The sequence below is a fragment of the Aquarana catesbeiana genome, linkage group LG09 (assembly GCF_042186555.1).
Source record: "Aquarana catesbeiana isolate 2022-GZ linkage group LG09, ASM4218655v1, whole genome shotgun sequence".
Lineage (NCBI taxonomy): Eukaryota > Metazoa > Chordata > Amphibia > Anura > Ranidae > Aquarana > Aquarana catesbeiana.
The window spans coordinates 165,203,814-165,224,080 of record NC_133332.1 but is presented as its reverse complement, the minus strand read 5'-3'; the positions used below and the strand labels follow the sequence as shown (position 1 = coordinate 165,224,080).

The 20,267-nt window shown below is 42.7% G+C and overlaps 1 protein-coding gene across 5 annotated transcripts in view; it reads left to right on the top strand.

Annotated features, from left to right (window-relative positions):
• Positions 1 to 20,267, top strand: part of PAK3 (p21 (RAC1) activated kinase 3) — a 357,376-nt gene that overhangs the window by 169,961 nt on the left and 167,148 nt on the right. Inside the window, exon 1 of one of the 5 annotated variants that reach the window (XM_073599357.1) lies at positions 5,307 to 5,540. The exons of 2 other annotated variants lie outside the window; for them this stretch is intronic. The gene's annotated coding sequence lies outside the window, so the exon portion shown is untranslated. Of the gene's footprint in view, positions 1 to 5,306; positions 5,552 to 20,267 lie in introns of those variants that run through there. 2 more of the 5 variants (XM_073599356.1, XM_073599360.1) reach the window with 2 other exon arrangements.

Sequence of the window (20,267 nt, the reverse complement as noted above, 5' to 3'; positions counted from 1 at the left end):
GTGCATACCTGCCTTTAAAGGGTACAAGTGGACTTGAAGCCAAACTTTAGTTCTGCTTGTTTTTAACCGCTCCTACTGCTGTAACACCATAGCCGCCGAAAAAAGCCCCCAAAAATTCTCCTACTCACCAAACACTGCCCCCCCCCCCCACTCCAGATTCAGTTTTGCTGCAGGTCTTATTTGTGATCACAGCAGTATATGCTGGCAGCATGTAGGGAGTTTGAGACACTGATATCCGGGTTAAGCAGAGCCAGCCAGTCAGTGGATGTTGCTAGTTCTCATGTGATTCCCCCACCATGGCTAGATCACCTTCCCAGATAGCAAGGATAACTTGGCACAAATTTGTTGCAGTGTTGAATTGTAAGTCTTGTTAACTTGCTGCACATTTTCACTGGCAAGTTGTACACTTGCAGAGCAATTGAAGCACAAGTTCTAGCTGACACTTTTCCAATTTTGCAGCAAATTTGCGTGGCTAATCTCTCTAGCAAGTGCAAAGTTGCAGTGGTGAGTCTACAACAAGAGCTCTGCAGGTCTACAACATGACAATTCAGCCACAGTTGACCCCGGTGGTGGGATGACTATTGCGCAACATAACTGAACCAGAACTTGCAGAATGTTTGCAAAGAAAGCTGATCTGATGAGGACTTGCTGCAATTGTGCAACAAACTTGTAAAGCCTGGCAAGTCTAGCATTAGCTTAGCAAGTCATTTTCAAACTTGCAGCTCAATTGCTTGCTATCTGGGTTGAAAGGTAACTATCAAAAAAGTGTCTCTGTTATTTGATCAAGAAGACACTTACTTTCTTACTAAGTTAAAATCTGTATTTTTTGCTAGAAAATTACTTGTAACCCCCAAACATTATATTATATATTTTTTTTATTGAGACCCTAGGGAATAAAATGGCGATTGTTGCAATATTTTATGTCACACTGTATTTGCACAGTCTTTTAAATGCAATTTTTTGGAAAAAATACACTTCAAAAAATAAATAAACAGTAAAGTTAGCCCAATTTTTTTTGTATATTGTGAAAGATGATGTTACGCCGCGAGAATCGTGAGAGAATTATTCCTTTTTTCAAGCAAAAAAATTGTGATTCTCATTTTAGCCAGAATCTTGCAGCTCTACTGCTGTGTAGTCAGTTGTAAAAAATACCAGTTTCGTTCCATGCACTGTAGCAAGTCCTCTCCATTGTGTATCACCTGTAGAGTAGGGATGAGCTGCCTGAACTATCGCTCCAGAAAGTTGTCGCCTCCAATCAGAGTGGATTTTGATTTAAATCACTAGTAAAAAGGCCTGATTTAATTGAACTTGATTTAAATCATAATTTTTAAAAAGTAGCTGTCATCTCTCCTCCTCTGACCCGCTGTTGACTCGCCGGCAGTCCCATTCCCTTTAATGGCAGGAGGTAAGTGGATGCCCGCTAACAAGCACTGCCATGATGGATCTGAAATGACAGGTGCTTTTTAAATGGAAGGACTGGTAGTTGCTGGTAGTTAGAATCTTTAAAAGAGAAGTATGTTTTTTTTTTTTTTTTGCAGATTATTACTTACCGATGCTGCATCTGTCCACCGCTGCCTCTGTACTAAGAACCGAACTACCGAACACTGCCAATGGCTCTGTTCTGTCACCTCCCCGTGCAGAGAGCTGCTGACTGTCAGTCATGCTCTGCTCCTCCATGCTCATTGGAGCGCTGAGCTGTGCAGGGGCGGGGAGCGGCCATCTCAGTGGCTCGCTGAAAGGCTGAGACTGCCATCAGTCCAGGCAGCTGGCGGATCCAGACTTCCTAAGTCAGGATGACGCGCTGCCTCGACTGATGTCAGTGACGTCAGCGGAGAACAGACTTCAGAACGCTCTCTGCTGAAAACGGGTCACAGGAGTGCAAAATGAATTGCACTCCTGTGACCCTTAGGAGAAGCCCAGCCTAAAAACCTCAGGCCTTTTAATATTTACAAATTAAAATTTACAAAATGAAGGTTTCCTATTTAGAATAGGAAGCTGTCAGGTTAGCAAAACGGCAATATCTGAACCAATTCAATTATACAGTTTGTAGTGTACATAGATTTGCAAAACAATGGGATAAAGGAATATTCCTGAACTTCATTTTATCTCATGGTTACTGTGAAATTGTGTGAATGCATCAATGCAGTGCATGTAATCTCAGCTTGCAGAGCTTGGATTCATTGAATGTAAATATCGCAGAATATACAGCCTCATGTTACATAACTAAGCTCCATTTCATGCTGAATAAACTAAATTATCAATGTATCTTAAATAGAAAACTATCTTTAGATAGATTTTTACTCCAAAAACATTTTAATAAAATAAATTTGATAAAAGTCAAAAAATGTATATGTATACATATGGCTGTGGGACAGGGAATGCTTTTGTTGCTTATGATTGGTGGTGTGCTGTGACCGCTTTCTGGCCGGTTAGCTCAGGTGGTTCACACTAGGATCCGAACACCCCTAAGCTCATCCCTGCTGAAGCACCACACCACTCTTGTGCTCCAAGCCTCGCTCTGAGTACCTTTTCCTGTTTCTGGGGAACTGCTGCTCGAGCTTCTCTCTAGATCAGTCTGTAGTGTATTTTCTGCCAGTCTTGGGTAGACTTTTTGGGGACCAGCACCTGAACAACAGACTTCTAAACAAATGATAATCTCTCAACGGAGGTCAACTCCAACCACAAACAGCAACGTGTTTTAAAGATTACACAGCCACATAACGGTCCATTCAGTTTATATCCAATCAGACAAGCTCTACATAGTTGTTAGAGGATCTAAAGAAGAGTTTAATGTGTACGGTTAGCCTTAGATTGGAAAATTTTCAGTTTAAAGAGACTCTGTCATTTTTTTTTCAAAAACAGTTTTCCCAGAGGATTATGTGTGAATTTAACCTATTTTTGTATGTTATTTACCTGTAAAATGCTCCCTTGTGTAGACATCCTACAGCCCTGAGACTGCTTCTGTGCATTGCTATAGTGGTGATGACACCAGCCCCATCAGCCTCAGAGCTGACATTCAAATGACACTTAATTATATATTCAAATGATATATTCCCTTTTGATTCTCTCTCAGCAGCTACATACAAGGTTATGCAGGGAGGTGATGGGAGGAGTGGAGAAGCTGTCCCAGCACAGACAGGTCTATGATGTGCAAGGAAGGGACTGTACTAAGGAAATTTACTAGTCACATTTTCTATCAAGTTTAATTGCCCATTGCAGGTGGATAAAATATAATTTATGGAAAGAAACAACACCTTAGGTAAGCATTTAAGATACTTGTTTTTTTTTTCTGTGATTTTACCTGCTGCATTCATGAAGGGGTCTCCTTAGCCCCTGTTCACACCTGTGAGATTTAACATGTGTTGTCTGACATGTTTAATGCTCAACAAGTGGATTTCCATTATTTTATATGGGGCCAGTTCACAACTGCTCTGTGTTTCTGTGCACAAGGAAACATGCTGTAGGTGCTTTTTCTTTTGTGCATCAGCGTTCCATGGACTTCAATGGCAGCACAAGCAAATTGTGCATCAAATACACGCAAAAAAAAAAACCTGCATGAAAATGCAGAAGCAAAGTTTTAAAGCAGTATTAAACCCAAAACCAAAAATTTTATATATAGCAGCTTGCCAATCCTTAAATGCGGTGGCTGAATAAGTTTTTTTCTTTTTTTTTTTTTTTTCCTACTCTGTTTACACCTCATGATCTGACCAGCATCACATCTCCTGTATTAGAGTGCATATACTCCTAGATCAGACGTGTCTCCTTCCTCCACATACCAGTGTCCTGGCCCCTTCACAACTCCCCCCCCCCCCCCCGCTCCCACTGTAGTGTCCTGTGCCCCCATAGCAGTGTCCTCTGCCCCACTACATAACACAGTCCTGTGCCCTCCCAAAGCGGTGTCCTGCCCCCCTCACTTTACCTCATCACCCCCCAACTGTAGTATCTTCCCCTCTGTCCCCTTCACATCACATTCCCCCCACTATAGTATCCTGTGCCCGCCCATAGCCGTTTCCCATGCCCTCTGCCCCCCTTCACATCACCCCTCCCTGTAGTGTCCTGTGCCCCCCCCCAATAGTTTCCTCTGCCCCCTGCCACACACACACATACACACACAGTGTAGGTAGTTGTCTCCTACCTTACACTGGTGAACACTGTGCAGGAGAGGGAGAGGTGTGCCAGTATTGGATGGAGGGTGGGAGCGAGAGCTGCCAGCGTTAAAGTGATTGTAAAGTCTTGTTTTTTTCCTATACAAATAACAAACATGTTATACTTACCTGCTCTGTTGCAGCAGATTTGCACAGAGCAGCCCCGATCCTCCTCTACTCGGACCCCTCTTCTGTGCTCCTGGCCCCTCCATCCTGTTCAGTGCCCCCACAGCAAGCAGCTTGCTATGGTGGCACCTGAGCTGAGTCACAGCTCCCTGTGTCCATTTGTACACGAAAGGAGCACAGGGACACCTTTGGACAGCAGAAGCATTGTCAATCTGGGGGAGGGGGAGTGTTAGATGTGCTAGAAGATTTACATTGACTTACAAATTGAAGCCAAACCCCAGTTCACACACTGCAGTCAAACGAGCAGTTGCATCAACAGTTTGTCTTTCTTTTGGGATAAAGGTTTTATGTAAATACATAGAACCTGATCATTATAAGCACCCCTCTACCAGTGGCAAATGATTTGTTTCATTCTTCTAACTGCTACGTTTACAGGAGAGCAGCAGACTTACTGGCTGGATCACCAGATGAAAACAAAGGAAAGAGAGCCTAAAAAGAAAACTAATGCAGCCACCACATGTAAGAATTGTAAGTTGGACTATAATAAATGTTTACTTTTGGGTGTAATATCTCTTTAAATATAAGATTCTGACAGTTCCCTGGAATGTCCATACCAATTAGTGGCCAGCATACATACATCTGACTACAGAAAATTGGATCTTTATTGGTTGTTCTGGGTTGTTGCGCTTGTGTTCTGAATTGTCGGAGCCTGGGAATCTACTTTGCTAGATATATTTTGTATTTGCTCAGCTCTGCAGTGTGTTACAGATCCCTGTAGAGTATCCAGTGTATCCTGCTGAGTAGCTGTCTGTTGCAGAGACACAAGAGGAATGTGCTGTGTTCATGTAATAGTTATGTTTATGCAGACATTAGTGTGTTTGCTTCTGATGGAATTGCACCTCTGGCCACACACAATGCAGCCTGCTGTGGTGGTGTTAGTGAAAGCATCACATTTTTTGTAAGCTCCCTCCCTCTGTTCTGAAAGGTTTCTGTGCACTTCCTGCTTCGAAACAAAAGATTTGCCTATCCCAGCCCTCCTAGTGCTATTAGTAGTATTATTATCAGCCGCCTGACAGCCAATCAGGGATAGAGAAAGATGGTGACATCATGGGCTAGGGAACAGCAAGGAGGTAGCTGAAGCATCCAAGCCACTAATGTGAGCAGTGGAGGTCAGGAGCTGGATAAAGGATGGCAGCAGTTCTGCTGATGGACTAATCTGGGGCTTCCCTTTCATCAGTGGCAGGAACACAGTGGATTCAACATGCCAGGGTGTGTGTCAGGTAATCCTCTCTCATTTATTCTTAGCAGATCATGCTGCAGTTGCAGCCCATGCTGTCTTGTGTTCAGCTAGCAATGGCCTGCTCTGGTCTCTCCCAGTTCTGGCGCAGCCTGCAGAATCCAATCTACAGACCCCAGTGGTTTACATGCTGTTGTAGGTAGGAGATCCTTTTTCTACCAGCACTAAATATCATCTGGATGCTAATGTATTTCTGAGCCTGTATAGCAGTGTAATAATGGGCTTTATTGTTTTACCTGTCTATGTACACATCATGTAAATGGGGAAGCAGGATTTGTGTATATCTGCTTATGTAGACCCCTGTGTGCCTGTAGTGGTGGTGCTGTGTATATAATATAAGCAGGATCTGTATATATGACATGAGATTTATACTAATTGCAGCCAGAAATTAATAGTTGGCTTTAATAAATATTTAAACAGTCTATTGTGCAGAGGTGCTCTATTGCCGGTTGTTTAGTTATTCATTTTTGTACTGAATAAAACACATATATTGAGCAAAGGGATGTTCACTGTACAAAGGAGCTTGCAATCGTTGCCATCTGCTGTGTGATTCTGTGAATGGGTCATAAATACACTTTGCATACATTATCCTCTACCCCTTTTGTGCTCCCTGCGAAGACACCTGCTCTTCTGCTCTTGTGACTTGGAAGCTTAGTAATAGGCCCCCATATGCATATTCCCCTTTGTCCAAGTCTTGCTCCCTGCTCCATTGGTAAGGCTGTCAGTATACACACACTCCCCTCTCTGTCATTAACCTGCTGGGAAGAAGGATTTCAGCACTGACAATTGCTGTCCTTGTACCACTGGGACAGTCTGATGTGTCAGTCCTCAACCCTTTCTGGCCCATGCTGACAGTAGCCACAGGAGATTTTTAGAACATGTTTCATGATTTTGTTTATATCCCAAAATGCTACAAGACAACACCTATGTATTTTTACAATGCAAGGCATATTGAATAACATACTGCAAAAGAGAACTAGGGTGCAGTAACTTGTACCAATCGGATTTTTACTTTTCACCAGTGCAGAGCAATCTGAACAGGAAAGATAATTTCCTATTGGTTGTGATGGGTTATGGCAATTTGAACACTCCAATTAAAGCTTGCTTGTATTAACAATATTATATAACAAACAAAGGTCTTTTTTTTTTTTTATGGGGGAGGGGGGGTTTGATATGGCACCAAGCACTTCTTAGGATACAGACCATTACACATTGCCTGCAGCTGCTGCTTCTTGTAAAAATCCTCCATTCATTTCACCTTCATAACTGCCAGATTTTGCCCTGAACAGCTATCTTCTGGTGCTGTATGGGTTAATGGCAGCTGCTGCTCGTGTGAAGAGTTGTGAAGCTTGTCTTCCCCCTTATGCCCTCTCCGCCATTCACAGACCAACTTGTACTACTATTCTCTCCACAATGCATCACGTTCTGTGAATGGAGGAGGGGCTGATGAAGGACAGGATTTCCACTAACCATTCACAGAAAGCAGTGTGTTGTGGGAGAATAGCAGTATGATGTCTTTGTATGGTGGAGAGGATAGAAGGAAGTGGTTGAGTGGCTCAACTCTTCACACTAGCTGCTGCAGCTGTTGTTAAGTCATACAGCACTAGCATTAAATACATTACTAAACTATATATTTATATATACTATAACTTTTATTCATTTTGTCAATTATTTCATTGTTTTTTAAATGCTATTAGTGTGCCTAAACAAAGGACCATTTTACTGTCCTTCAGACTTTAGGGAGGCTGGACTATGGCCAGTGGGAGTAGAAAATGCCCCAGGATCAGTTGGAGTAGACAGTATCTCAGGCTTGGTGGCCAATGGAAGTAAAACAAAAACACATAGTCCCTGTGGTCTGAAGGAGGACTAGCGCCCTCTCCTTGGTGTCAGCGGGAGGACTCGCTCCCTCTCTTTGGTGTCAGCGGGAGGACTCGCTCCCTCTCTTTGGTGTCAGCGGGAGGACTCGCTCCCTCTCTTTGGTGTCAGCGGGAGGACTCGCTCCCTCTCTTTGGTGTCAGCGGGAGGACTCGCTCCCTCTTCTTGGTGTCAGCGGGAGGACTCGCTCCCTCTTCTTGGTGTCAGCGGGAGGACTCGCTCCCTCTCTTTGGTGTCAGCGGGAGGACTCGCTCCCTCTCCTTGGTGTCAGCGGGAGGACTCGCTCCCTCTCCTTGGTGTCAGCGGGAGGACTCGCTCCCTCTCCTTGGTGTCAGCGGGAGGACTCGCTCCCTCTCCTTGGTGTCAGCGGGTGGACTCGCTCCCTCTCCTTGGTGTCAGCGGGTGGACTCGCTCCCTCTCCTTGGTGTCAGCGGGAGGACTCGCTCCCTCTCCTTGGTGTCAGCGGGAGGACTCGCTCCCTCTCCTTGGTGTCAGCGGGAGGACTCGCTCCCTCTCCTTGGTGTCAGCGGGAGGACTCGCTCCCTCTCCTTGGTGTCAGCGGGAGGACTCGCTCCCTCTCCTTGGTGTCAGCGGGAGGACTCGCTCCCTCTCCTTGGTGTCAGCGGGAGGACTCGCTCCCTCTCCTTGGTGTCAGCGGGAGGACTCGCTCCCTCTCCTTGGTGTCAGCGGGAGGACTCGCTCCCTCTCCTTGGTGTCAGCGGGAGGACTCGCTCCCTCTCCTTGGTGTCAGCGGGAGGACTCGCTCCCTCTCCTTGGTGTCAGTGGGAGGACTTGTGCCCAATGGTTTATATCAGTGGGAGAAATGATGCCCCATCCTCTGTGTCAGTAGAAGGAATAGTGCCTTGATGTCCGTGTCAGTAGAAGGAATGGTGCCCCAAGGGCAGGATAAAGGCAAGCAAAGGGCCATATCTGGCCCACAGGCCAAAGTATGGAGGCCACAGATGTACCTAAAAAGTCTTGATAGCGACCCCCTGTGATCCCCTTCATAACAGGACTGAGTGTCGGTTCACACTCATGCGCTGTGAATCCAGCGCAAAATTTAAAGCGGTACATTTCTGATTGCCATGTGTGATTCTAATGCATATTTAGTGTGAATTTGTGAGGGGAGTGGTCACATCTGCAATTTTTTTTTTCTATAAAATCTAGGCAAAAAAAAAAAAAAAATTATTTGCAGTAATGTGAACACTGGACTGATTTCAATCTGGTTCCATAGAAGTCTATGGAGCTGAAATTCGCACCACGCTAAACTCGCACATGGCCCTTTTTTGAACCAGATCAAATTTGCACCGCATATATGTGAACAGCCTTCATTGGGAATAATGCTTTTTTACATGACGTGCAAATCTGTGCTTTTCGGATCGCATCTGATCCGCATAGAATCCGCATTGGTTTGAACCGCCACTGAGATGAAGAGAGGGTAAGCCAGCTTTAGGAGCCATTCCATTTCTGCCGCATGCACATATGCTGAAAGTGAAAACACAGACAGGCGACAGGCACAGAGTAGCTGAATGATGACTCGTCGGTGTTCTGCTGATCCTTTGTTGTCTCGTCAGCATGAGGTGTGTGGTCCTGACCAAGCTGTGCTGCAGTAGAGGAGATTAAGGACCTGGCTGTGCTGTCTGACAAAGGTGCCTGAATCGCAACCTAAGCACATTAACATAAATCGTTTTTCCTATTTATATTGTATTTGCTTGCTTGCCTAATGTTAAGCTTTAAGGCCCCTTTCACACTGCCGCGACTTAAAAGTCATGCGATTTATTTTTTTTCTTTGCTGTGATTTTGACACTATTTCAGGGAATGCCTGTGTAAACTTGAGGTCTATGGACCTCAACGCGCATGAAAGTCGGACCAAAGTAGTACAGGGACTACTTTGAAGTTGGCACTACTTGAAGTCGCACATATATGAATGGTTATCATTGGAGATCATGGGAAATGACTTGTCATGCAACTTTGCTGTCCCAAGTCGCATGAGTGTGAAAGGGGCCTTAAAAGGTCACACATTTAAATAAATAGTGCCCCAATAATATAGCAAAATTTGTATATGGTATGTATTGATTTACATTTAAATAGATTGATTGTAAAGCGATTTGTGGAATATTGTTCTCTTGTCTATGCACTTACTGAAGTGTTCAAAATGTTTATTATTATTATTATTATTAACAAATACAATAGTACTACCAATAGGTATGTGTAAAATATTTTTATCAGCCTGTTTAAGAAATGTTACATTGTTGTGTAAACTGATCTTATGTTATGGCTTGCATAGTGCAAACTTTCAGAGGGACACTGTTAAACAAATCAAGATTGCTACATTATAAAAATGCCTCAATGGTACTGCCCTAGTGTAGAGGTGTGTTGCAATAAAAAGCATTTATGAAGGCTCATTGTGTTTTTAGTGGTATGATTCATATTTATAGGCTGGAGCTGCTCTTTAAGCCCTTTCTTTTTAGTGACTTTTCTATTGTCATTGGAAACATATGTTCTTAAGCTCATGAGAAGTGTCTGATTGGTTTACACGTGACCTAAAGATATCTGTTGATTCCAAGGCTGGACTGATCTACTCCTCAGTTCTTTATTAATAAAGAAGGATAAGTTCACCTTTTAATAAAAAAATAAATGCATATGATTTTGCAGTTTAAAATGTGTGCATTTATTTATTTGTTGACACTGGAGCCTGCATAGCTTTGCACCCGTGATCAGTGGATTGAATGTCAGACTCCTGCAGACACTGACGACGTCTCTCTGTCCAGTTACTGAGCTGAAAGGAGTGTCAGCGAACTACAAGGCTCCATGCACATTGCAGCTCATAAACTGCAGTTTATTGGAGTTTGCACATTTTTAAAAAAGCCCATAAACTCCACTCTATGTTATCTTATGTGTCCATGCACACATGGACGTTTTTTAGCTTTTAATGAGCAGTGGAGTTTATGGGCTTTTTTCTGAATTCCAGAAATTTGCGTTCAAAGTGCCGTTTTTCATCGCCAAAAAACACCAAACACCGATAGATGCTCATAAACGCGCGTTAATTAGCGTTTGGCGTTCTATTTGTTCAATGCATTGTGGGAGTTTGGAATGCATTGTGGGATTTTGGAGTGTCCTCTGTGTATATTTATTAAAAATGCCCATAAACGCTAACGCTAAAAAAGCGCTCATAAACTCTAGTACAAAATGCCGTTAAAAGCATGTTTTTCAATCATAGTTTTCTGCCAGCAATCTGGCGTCCAGAAAAAGCTTTTTTAAGCTTCAGTGTGCATGGAGCCCAAGAGTGCTGATCAACGCTCTTTTCATTAATTGAGAACTACAAGGCGCCTGACGCTGACGCAGTGGCAGACAGGACTTGTAGTTCATAGATCTCTGTGAATGAATGACAGAACCCCACACAGCTTCAATGTTTTTAAAGTGTGACAGCAGCTGCGATGAGGGGAACCCTCTCTTGCTGTCACAGTGAAGGGGGGTGCACATGTGACACTTTTAAATACAGATGTAACATTCACCATGCTCAGAAGGTGAACTTAACCTTTAATTTGTCTTGTGTTAAAATGAGTCAAACTTTCTATCTGAAATTTATCGTGGCAGTAGACTCCAGATTTTGTAGAAACGTGGGGTCTAAGGTTACAAATTCCAAATTGCTGGCAAGGTGCTTCTCCTCTTCTTGTCTTATCACATCTGAACTCCATATACAGCTGAAATAGTAAGAAACAGACACTGAATCATACACCGGGATCTGTGGATCGCTGTACTGTAATTGCACTTATGTCATTGCGAAATCACACTCTGCATACTGTAACAAAATTTGGCCCCCAAAAAGTGTAAAGAAAACTTACACGTGAACTTGCCAGATACTATGGAAAATATGCATCTAGGTGTGTAAAATCCTGTAGCCCATTACCAGCTTTCTTGATCCCCTGGCCTGCTGCTGTGCTCCTTAGTTAGTCGCTTAAGGGTTGGCAGGAGGAACAACTGAGCAGGAGAACACACCTAGGAGTGTTGGTTTCTAAAGAGTCGGCTGGTGGGGATTTCTCTTCAGCAGCATTTGGCGGGACAGGAGCTAAGTATTCTTTGTTTCTTGCAGGAAACCCTTTTTTTTTTCTTTCTTTCTTTTTACAGTTTGAATTTTACTGACAGAGTTACTTTGAACATTTACAGTTTTTTTAGTTTATTAATTACAGGTACTTCTATAGCTAAAATGTGACACTTCTGCGCCTACCTAATCTCTCTATATGTATATATGTGCTCATTAGCATATGGTAACCCTCCAAACTGTGTTAAAACACATAATGCATATCAACCAACTTGTGATACAATACTACTACAATAATCTTCAAACCTATAAAGTTGTCAAAATAAATAATTTATTTATTATCTTCAACCTCTGGTGATCCAAAAAAAAAAAAAAATGCGCAGTGAAGCCCACCACCGTTCACCTATGCACATACCTTTTATAGTTGACCTGTACAATGTCAGGTCAAAAATCACCTTTCCCACTCAGGGCTTGTTGTAAATCCCACTTGGATAAGATTACACTTCAATTTTCTTCTCCAATCTACAATTTAGATTCTTAATACAACATCAAAATAACAAATAACATTTATTTAGGTGCATGGTCCTTTAAGAGACCGTGATTCCTTCCTGCAGTGGGCTCATAAAGCACAAGGGATCCCCATAGTGCAGCAAACTTCTTAAAATCACTTTTATTTAAAGCAATTTGCACTTGCAGTATCTCACAAAAGTGAGTACACCCCTCACATTTTTGTAAATATCTTATTATACCTTTCCATGTGACAACACTGAAGAAATGACACTTTGCTACAATGTAAAGTAGTGAGTGTACAGATTGTATAACAGTGTAAATTTGCTGTCCCCTCAAAATAACTCAACACACAGCCATTAATGTCTAAACCACTGGCAACAAAAGTGAGCCAATGAACCTACCAGCATGCCTTTTGGCGTGTGGGAGGAAACCCATGCATGCACAAGGAGAACATGCCAACTCCGGACAGGTAGTGCCGTGGTTGGTATTTGAACCAACGACCTTAGTGCTGCCAGGTAGAAGTGCTAACCACATGGGCACGGTTTTTAAACTTTTACTATTGTTTTTAGCAGACATTCACGCTTTTTGGCATTTAAAAAGTGATTGTATCCGAATTACTGCATTAAAGCAAGACCTGAAAAAGCAAATTGTATGTATGTATGTATATATAATATAAAATCTAACACCCTAGAGAATAAAATGGCGGTCATTGCAATACTTTTTGTCGCACCGTATTTGCGCAGCAGTCTTACAAGCGCACTTTTTTTTGGAAAAAATACACATTTTTTTTTAATTAAAAAAATAAGACAACAGTAAAGTTAGGCCAATTTTTTTTTATGTTGTGAAAGATGTTGTTACGCTGAGTAAATTGATACCCAACATGTCACGCTTCAAAATTATGCCCGCTCGTGGAATGGCAAAAAACTTTTACCCTTAAAAATCTCCATAGGCGATGTTTAAAAAATTCTACAGGTTGCATGTTTTGAGTTACAGAAGAGGTCTAGGGCTAGAATTATTGCTCTCGCTCTAAGAATCGTGGCGATACCTCATATGTGTGGTGTGAACACTGTTTTCATATGTGGGCACTGCTCACGTATGCGTTCACTTCTGCACACGAACTCGGCAGGATGGGGTGCGTGTAAAAAAAAAATGTTTTTTCTTAGTTATTTTACCTTTTTATTTTTACACTGTTCTTTAAAAATAATAATAATAAATTGTGTCACTTTTATTCCTTTTACGAGAAATGTAAACATCCCTTGTAATAGAAAAAAAGCATGACAGGACCTCTTAATTATGAGACCTGGGGTCAAAAAGACCTCAGATCTCATATTTACACAAAAATGCATTTATAAAAAAAAAATGTTGCTTTAAGAGCTATGGGCGGAAGTGACTTTTTAACGTTGCTTCCGCCCTGCATTGGTATGGAGCTGGGTGGGGGCCATCTTCCCCCTCACTCAGCTTCATACCATAAAGGACACAGGATCCGATCGCCTCCGCCGCTCCCGACGGCTCCGGTAAGAGGCGGAGGGCACTGGAGTGTGGCCGAAAGGGGGTTCCCTCTCCCACTGTCGATAAAAGTGATCTTGCGGCGATTTCTCCGCAGAGACCACTTTTATCTGAAAGCTAGCTGCTGCCATAACAACGATATTCCTCTTCAAAATACAGCCGTATAATGACGGTGGGCAGTCCATAAATGGTTAAACCCTCTTATCCTTTTCATCTAAGGAAGCTGCCATCCTAGCCTCTTTTTGATCTACAGCTGCCATGGTGCTGCACATGTGATCAGTTATGAGACTAGACACTTGATGGTTTCATAGTTTGGTTGAGAGCACCAATGTGATAGTTAGCATACCGAGAATGTAACTGTTTTTTAAAATGATGATTTTAGCTCAGCTTTAAGTATATCCAAACCCAAAGGCTGCATTCAATTAATATTTTTTTCACCTGTTGATCCAGCCTGTATTGCTGTATTTCACCTTCTTTTAACAGACCAAGCTGTCCAGCAAAAGTGGCAGTTAGAGGGTTGAGACAAACCATTTACCCTTGACAGGGGTGCATACAAGTTCAGCTTTTTTCATTTGTATAAAACCTTTATTTGAAAAGGGGAAAAAAATGTTTTTGTAACTGTTTCCAAAAAGCGTTATCTGGACTTAGGCTTGAATTTGTTATTCGCCTATGTAATGTCCATCCAAAATTACCCTCTCCACAAGTTGACAATGTTGCTGTACGTTGTTGTTCCATAGATACAGTGGAAGAGTGAGGGTAGCTACCTTTTTAAAGTGGATGCAAACCCTCACATATACCCAGTGAAGTGAACAGCCTCAGATGATGCACGGAGACAAAACAAATTTCCCTACATAAGTTTTACATGTATATCTGCTGTCTTAAGCTTTCTGTATTCTATAGAAAGTTCACATCATGTTAGAGATATTCTCTTCCTGTTCAGCACTGCAGTGACGCCTGAGCTGATTGGAGGAAAGGCACACACCCCCTCTCCTCATAGGTAGAGACTTTCAGAACTGTTCCTTGAATAGTTCAGCACTCAGCTAATTTATTTATAGCATCCTCCCCAACACAAAACTCTTGCTGCTATTATCTCAGTTGACAGAGAATTTGTCAGAAGTTATCAGACTGATAACAGAAGAACGGAGCAGGAGACCGCTACGGGACATAGTGCTTTGAAGAGAGATAATACAAGGTTGCAGATATATGTGCCCAACTCAAATTTTTATGAATCGGGTTTACATCCACTTTAAGAAAAGAAATATTTTCCTGGTTCAAAGGGATCCTTCTTTATTGGGGAAAGGGGGGTCTCTACCCTACTAATATAAGGGGCAACAGAAAGGAAATGGGAGCATGGATGTTTAGTAGTTATTGTGTGCATCTAGATCCCTTTCTGTGTGTTCCTGCTTTCACTTCAGGGACAGCAAAACAGTAAAACCAAGTAGTTGAGCCACATTTTGAATCCCCCCCCCCTTAACTGTAAGGCCCCTTTCACACTGGAGCGGTTTTCAGGCGGTATTGCGCTAAAAATACCGCCTGAAAACCGCCCCTAAACAGCCTCCGCTGTTTGTTCAGTGTGAAAGCCCGAGGGCTTTCACACTGAAGCGTTGCGCTCGCAGGACGGTAAAAAAAGTCCTGCGAGCCGCTTCTTTGGAGCGGGGAAGGAGCGGTGTATTCACCGCTCCTAAACCGCTCCTGCCCATTGAAATCAATGGGACAGCGCGGCTATACCGCGGCAATACCGCGGCTATAGCCGCACTGTACGAGCGGATTTAACCCTTTTTCGGCCGCCAGCGGGGGTTAAAACCGAACCGCTAGCGGCCGAATATCGCTACAAGAACGACGGTACAGCAGCGCTAAAAATAGCGCTGTTGTACCGCCGACGCCCCCACCGCCCCAGTGTGAAAGGGGCCTAAAGGCAGCCAGATGGGGGCTGTCCACATACTGCTGCCTCGGTAGAAATTATTATAAGCAAGTTAGGTCAAGCTGTAACTACCCTGCAGCATGGTGGGAAGGTATATACAGGATTAAAATAGGCAGTGGGGGGCAACATATCACCTTTCACAGTTCACTTTTCAGAGGGGCAGCAAGCACTGCTGCTGGTGAAAACCTAACCTTACAGTCCTTCCATTCATGTCTATGGTAATGCACCATAAGCACTCTGGCCGGCGTTGGCAATGCGTTAGGCCTTGCTCACAACATAAAAAAAAAAGGGTTTAGGGAGCATTTTTTTAACGCTTGCCAAATGCAACGAACAACACGCATTAACGCTATGGACACGTTTGTGCAACATCAGTATTTTAAGCAGGTGAGAACAAGGCCTTAAAATTGGGGAATTGAATAAACTAACTGTTCTGTCTGTACAATAAGAATCCGCTGCTCACAGGTGATGCTTGCCGGCCATGATGCTCAGACTGCACAGCAATTGAGGTGCACGCCCTGCCACTGCTGCAGACTCTCAGGTATACCAATGATTGGACAGCTCAATACTTGCAAAAAAACGGCTTTATTGTAGAACAAAGTCCATAAAAACAACCACAACTGATCAGACAGGGGAGGGAAAAGGCAGGTAGATGTGCTTCACACAGAAGTTCGTGCTTTCTCAATACCACCATTTTTAACGCTTGCCAAACGCAACAAATACACATTAACGCTATAAGCATGTTTGTTCAACATCAGTATTTTGAGTATGTGTGAACAAGGCCTTAAAATTGGTGAATGGAATAAATTAACGGTTTTGTCTATTGCTTTTTGAGATTTTTGGAGACCATGACAATGTTAGATGCTTCATTTTATATGACACTTTAACAGGAACCTGTACAACTATGCATAATACTACTGCATATTAAATATATACTCTGTAAAGCTCACTAAGATTTGCATGTTACCAATTCAGGGTGATGCAAGTTGAATCATTAATCATTATGATTAAGGGATGGAGACTAAGTCTTCAAACAATTATTGATAGATTTGTGCATGGGCCACATTTTTTAAATGTTTTTTTGGATAGGTTAAAAAAGTTTGGAGCCTCTGTCAGGTTTTTATTCCTTTTGGTATATTTACTGGGGAGATTTCTACCTATGTTCTTTCTGATTATTGGGGCAGAAACTAGAAAGAATCTCTCCAAATGATAAAAGAAATGCAAAAAAAAAATTGCAGAATAGAGAAAGGGCTAGAGGCTTTGTCAGTTTTTTTTATTGCTATCCCCCACACATTCATGAGACTCTCCTGTACAGTACATAAGGGGAAATCGCTCCAGCAGGGGCACAGTAATGGAAACCTAACTGGGGTTCAAATGTTTAAAGGGTTTGTGCACTTGGAAGTCAGAGACGCTGCCACCAGACAATTAATCACTCAATTAATCAATTTCAACAAAAATCTTCCCATTAGATTGCAAAACTATTTTATACATGTCTTGCAACTTTAAAAGCCTATTTAAACAGCTGAAAGGCTTGAGCCTGACGCTGGGCTCCGCCATGTTAGATGTGATGTCAGCAGCCCCAGTAGACTCAAAACTATCAGCCAAATGGTACTATTGCGCCTATCCCACAGCTACGTAAAGTTTATGTAGGGATGTGAGGGGAGGGACAGGAGTTGGGCCAGCACAGAGAGTACTTGGACAATCCCAGAAGAGGAGAGGGCTGCCGCTGAAAGCCTAAGCCAGTCGCTCCAGCCTGCACTCCAGTGAGCGCTGGAGGGGTACAGTAGAGAACTGGTGACCAACAGTTACAGCTTTCTGCTCAGTATAGACTGAGAACTGAACAATCATTGGTCATTCTTTAAACATTTTTTTTATCTCTTGCACATCTCCTTTAAGTGTATTATTTATTTATTTATTTTCTGATCAGAATGATTTTTGCAAGCAAACGAAAGGTCCAATAAATGACAGTCATTCACACATACATACATACATGCATTTACTTTTATATGGAGGATTACAATGGCATATGGATTTGGACCTGACTGGATATTAAACAGGGAAATGAAAAATAACTTCTTTAGTAGTGCAACGCCTAAATGAGGATGATAACATGATAACATCTGATTAAAGGGAAAACATAGTTTCACATACCCCTAAGAATCTAAACATTGTTCTGCTTATAGATTAAGTGGTATTTCTGACCTGAAATATGCCTGCAGCTAAACTTGATTGGAACTGCAGTGTCTGCATGCCAAGCCCTATTTATCGGAGGCAGTCAGCCACGGTGTCAGCTTAGCACGGCTGCTGCTACCTCTTGCACAGTGCACAGAGCTTCATAAGCCGGATTTTGCTTTGTTTCCAGTGACAGTTCCCTGACTGGCATTATCAGCCTGCATCCATGGAGAGGTCTTGTTCTAAAACCAGGCAAACAGCTAGACAATGGCTGCATGTTTGCAAGTGATGTCCACATGTGTATAGCCACTGTCCTGATTATCTAGTGGCTGGCATAGAGAGCTGGTGTTAATGCCGTCTCTGGAACAGCTCGTAGCCATGTAATCGTGTATCGTTCCTGCCAACCCCTGATAAACAAACCTAGAAAGAAATGGCAATTTCAGCAGGAATGTTTGATTAATTGGCATGAGTTGGAGCACTGTTTCTCTGGTGTCTGCAGAGAAATATAACATGGTCTGGGTCATATCACATTTCTTTTTAAATTGGAGATAGAATAATTAGGATTGTGTGATGTGAAGGTTTGCGCATTTCAGCCAAGGATCTGTTTTATATTGCCTATTTTTTTGGTGACAAGTACTTTATGTAAAAAGTCACTGATGCCCCCTTCCTCCCAGTATCAAATTGGTACCATTGCCTTTCCCATAGTTCTCAGCTCGTATGTATGTAATTTAATGATCTGAAGGTGTGGGAACTTGCTACCCCTCCCCCCACCAATTTTTGATCATTCCTGTTGACTAGGCCATAATTCAATTTTCATGTATGGCCCTGCTGGCGCCGTCGTGTTTCACAAAAGTTGATTGTTCACTCAAAGGTGCTTGTGGGATTAGTCAGACAAACAGCACCTGCTCAGGTATGCTGGCGTACTGGCTGTCAAAATTGAAAAGCCTGGCGGGGGATTTGTCCATTTGTGCTGCGTGAATGGAAGAACCTGTTGGATCCCCCTGCTAATTCGGAGCCGAACAGGATGGATGACCATTTTCTTAGATCGGTGCCCATTCTGTTTGTGGACTCATTGTCCATTTACATCTGGCTACCTCTGATCTATCACCTGGACACACTCTGAATCAGGGCAGGTGTAAACAGACACCGGTACGTCTACATCTGACTGTCCACACAGCTGCATGGAGCTTCCGATGAGGTTTGCCTAAAAACTGCCAGGCAAACCTAAATAGAAAGCCTGTGTGAAAGGACCCCTAATCTAGCAAAAAAATGTAATCCATTTTTTTTCTGTTAAATAACATAGAAAAAAATAGTGCTTATAGTCAAAACAAAAACAAAAAAAGGGCTATGTATGCACTGTTACCAGGCTTCTCATAGTTTCAATGATAAGTACGGATACATCATAGCTAGGCCTTATGTATGAAGTGTCTGAGTGTAGAACAGTATGTGTAGTGCTTAGCAACAAGTCATTGTTCTTTTACACATTGTAAATTACCCGACTAGCAGAATAGTTTAAACTGAGCAGGTGCCAAGAGGAAAAAATCCAGAAATTACTTCGTTATTTAATACCTGAGGCCAGAGCATGGCTTCCAGGGATCATGAAGGATAAGTGCACTATCTACCCAGATGCCCCACATTTCTGCCATGATAATGAAATATAATAATAACAAACTTCTGTTTTAGCTGAAATTTAAAGTTCCCAGTCCGCGTACTAAAGTTGTGGCCTATGTCATAGGTTTCCATGAAGAGCTCTCCTCCCTGTGTGCCTAGTGAAAGAGACAAGTTCTCCATTGTACATTGTAGGGCAAATGTATAACAGAAAGTGGATATTCCTATTCGCTCTTTGCTATACATCACAATACAGGTCCACACTACAGTCTGAATTTTCTGGCTGATTAAACATAGTGTGGTAAGGCCATACCGCTGGTTTTTAAATGGAGCCCTAAAGTGTAAAAATTTTGTGCAGTACAATAAAACAAGTGTTTCCAGCTGCAACATCGGTATCAGCTGATCTGATCTGAGTTAGGGAACATTTGCATAGATAGGGCACAAAAGTGAGATTAGCTAAACTGAATATCAGCGGTTTCAGACATTGATACAAAATTATCAATAGCAGTTATAAGTGTTCTAAATAGATCTTCCATAAGGAGCTAGAGAGATTTATTAGACACTAATGCACCCCCATACCATCAGAGATGCAGGCTTTTGAACTGTGCTGATTACAAGCTGGAAGGTGCCTCTTGCTTTAGTCTGGAGGACACAGCAAGCATGGTTGCCAAAAATTTCAAATTTTGATTCGTCTGACCACAGAACAGTTTTCCACTTTGCAGCAGACCATTTTGAGTGAACTTTGTCTCAGAGAAGATGGCAACAATCCTGGGTTATGTTTAGACATGGCTTCTTTGCATGATAGAGCTTTGACTTGAATTTCTCACCTCGTTTTTCAGGACAGCACCTGGAGAGAGCACAGCTCCACCCATTTTCCCAGGAAACACTGTAGTCAGTTTCTTTAAAGGACGGTCACTTCCACCATGGCCTCAGTTGTAGTGTTTCCTCCGCCATGTTGGAAGCGCTGCAGGGAACCAAGGGTGTGCTACGCTCTCTCAAGGTGGGGATAGTATGGGGCATACCTGAGGTGTAGTCTGTGGTACAGGCCAGCCCAGCATCCCCCCTTAC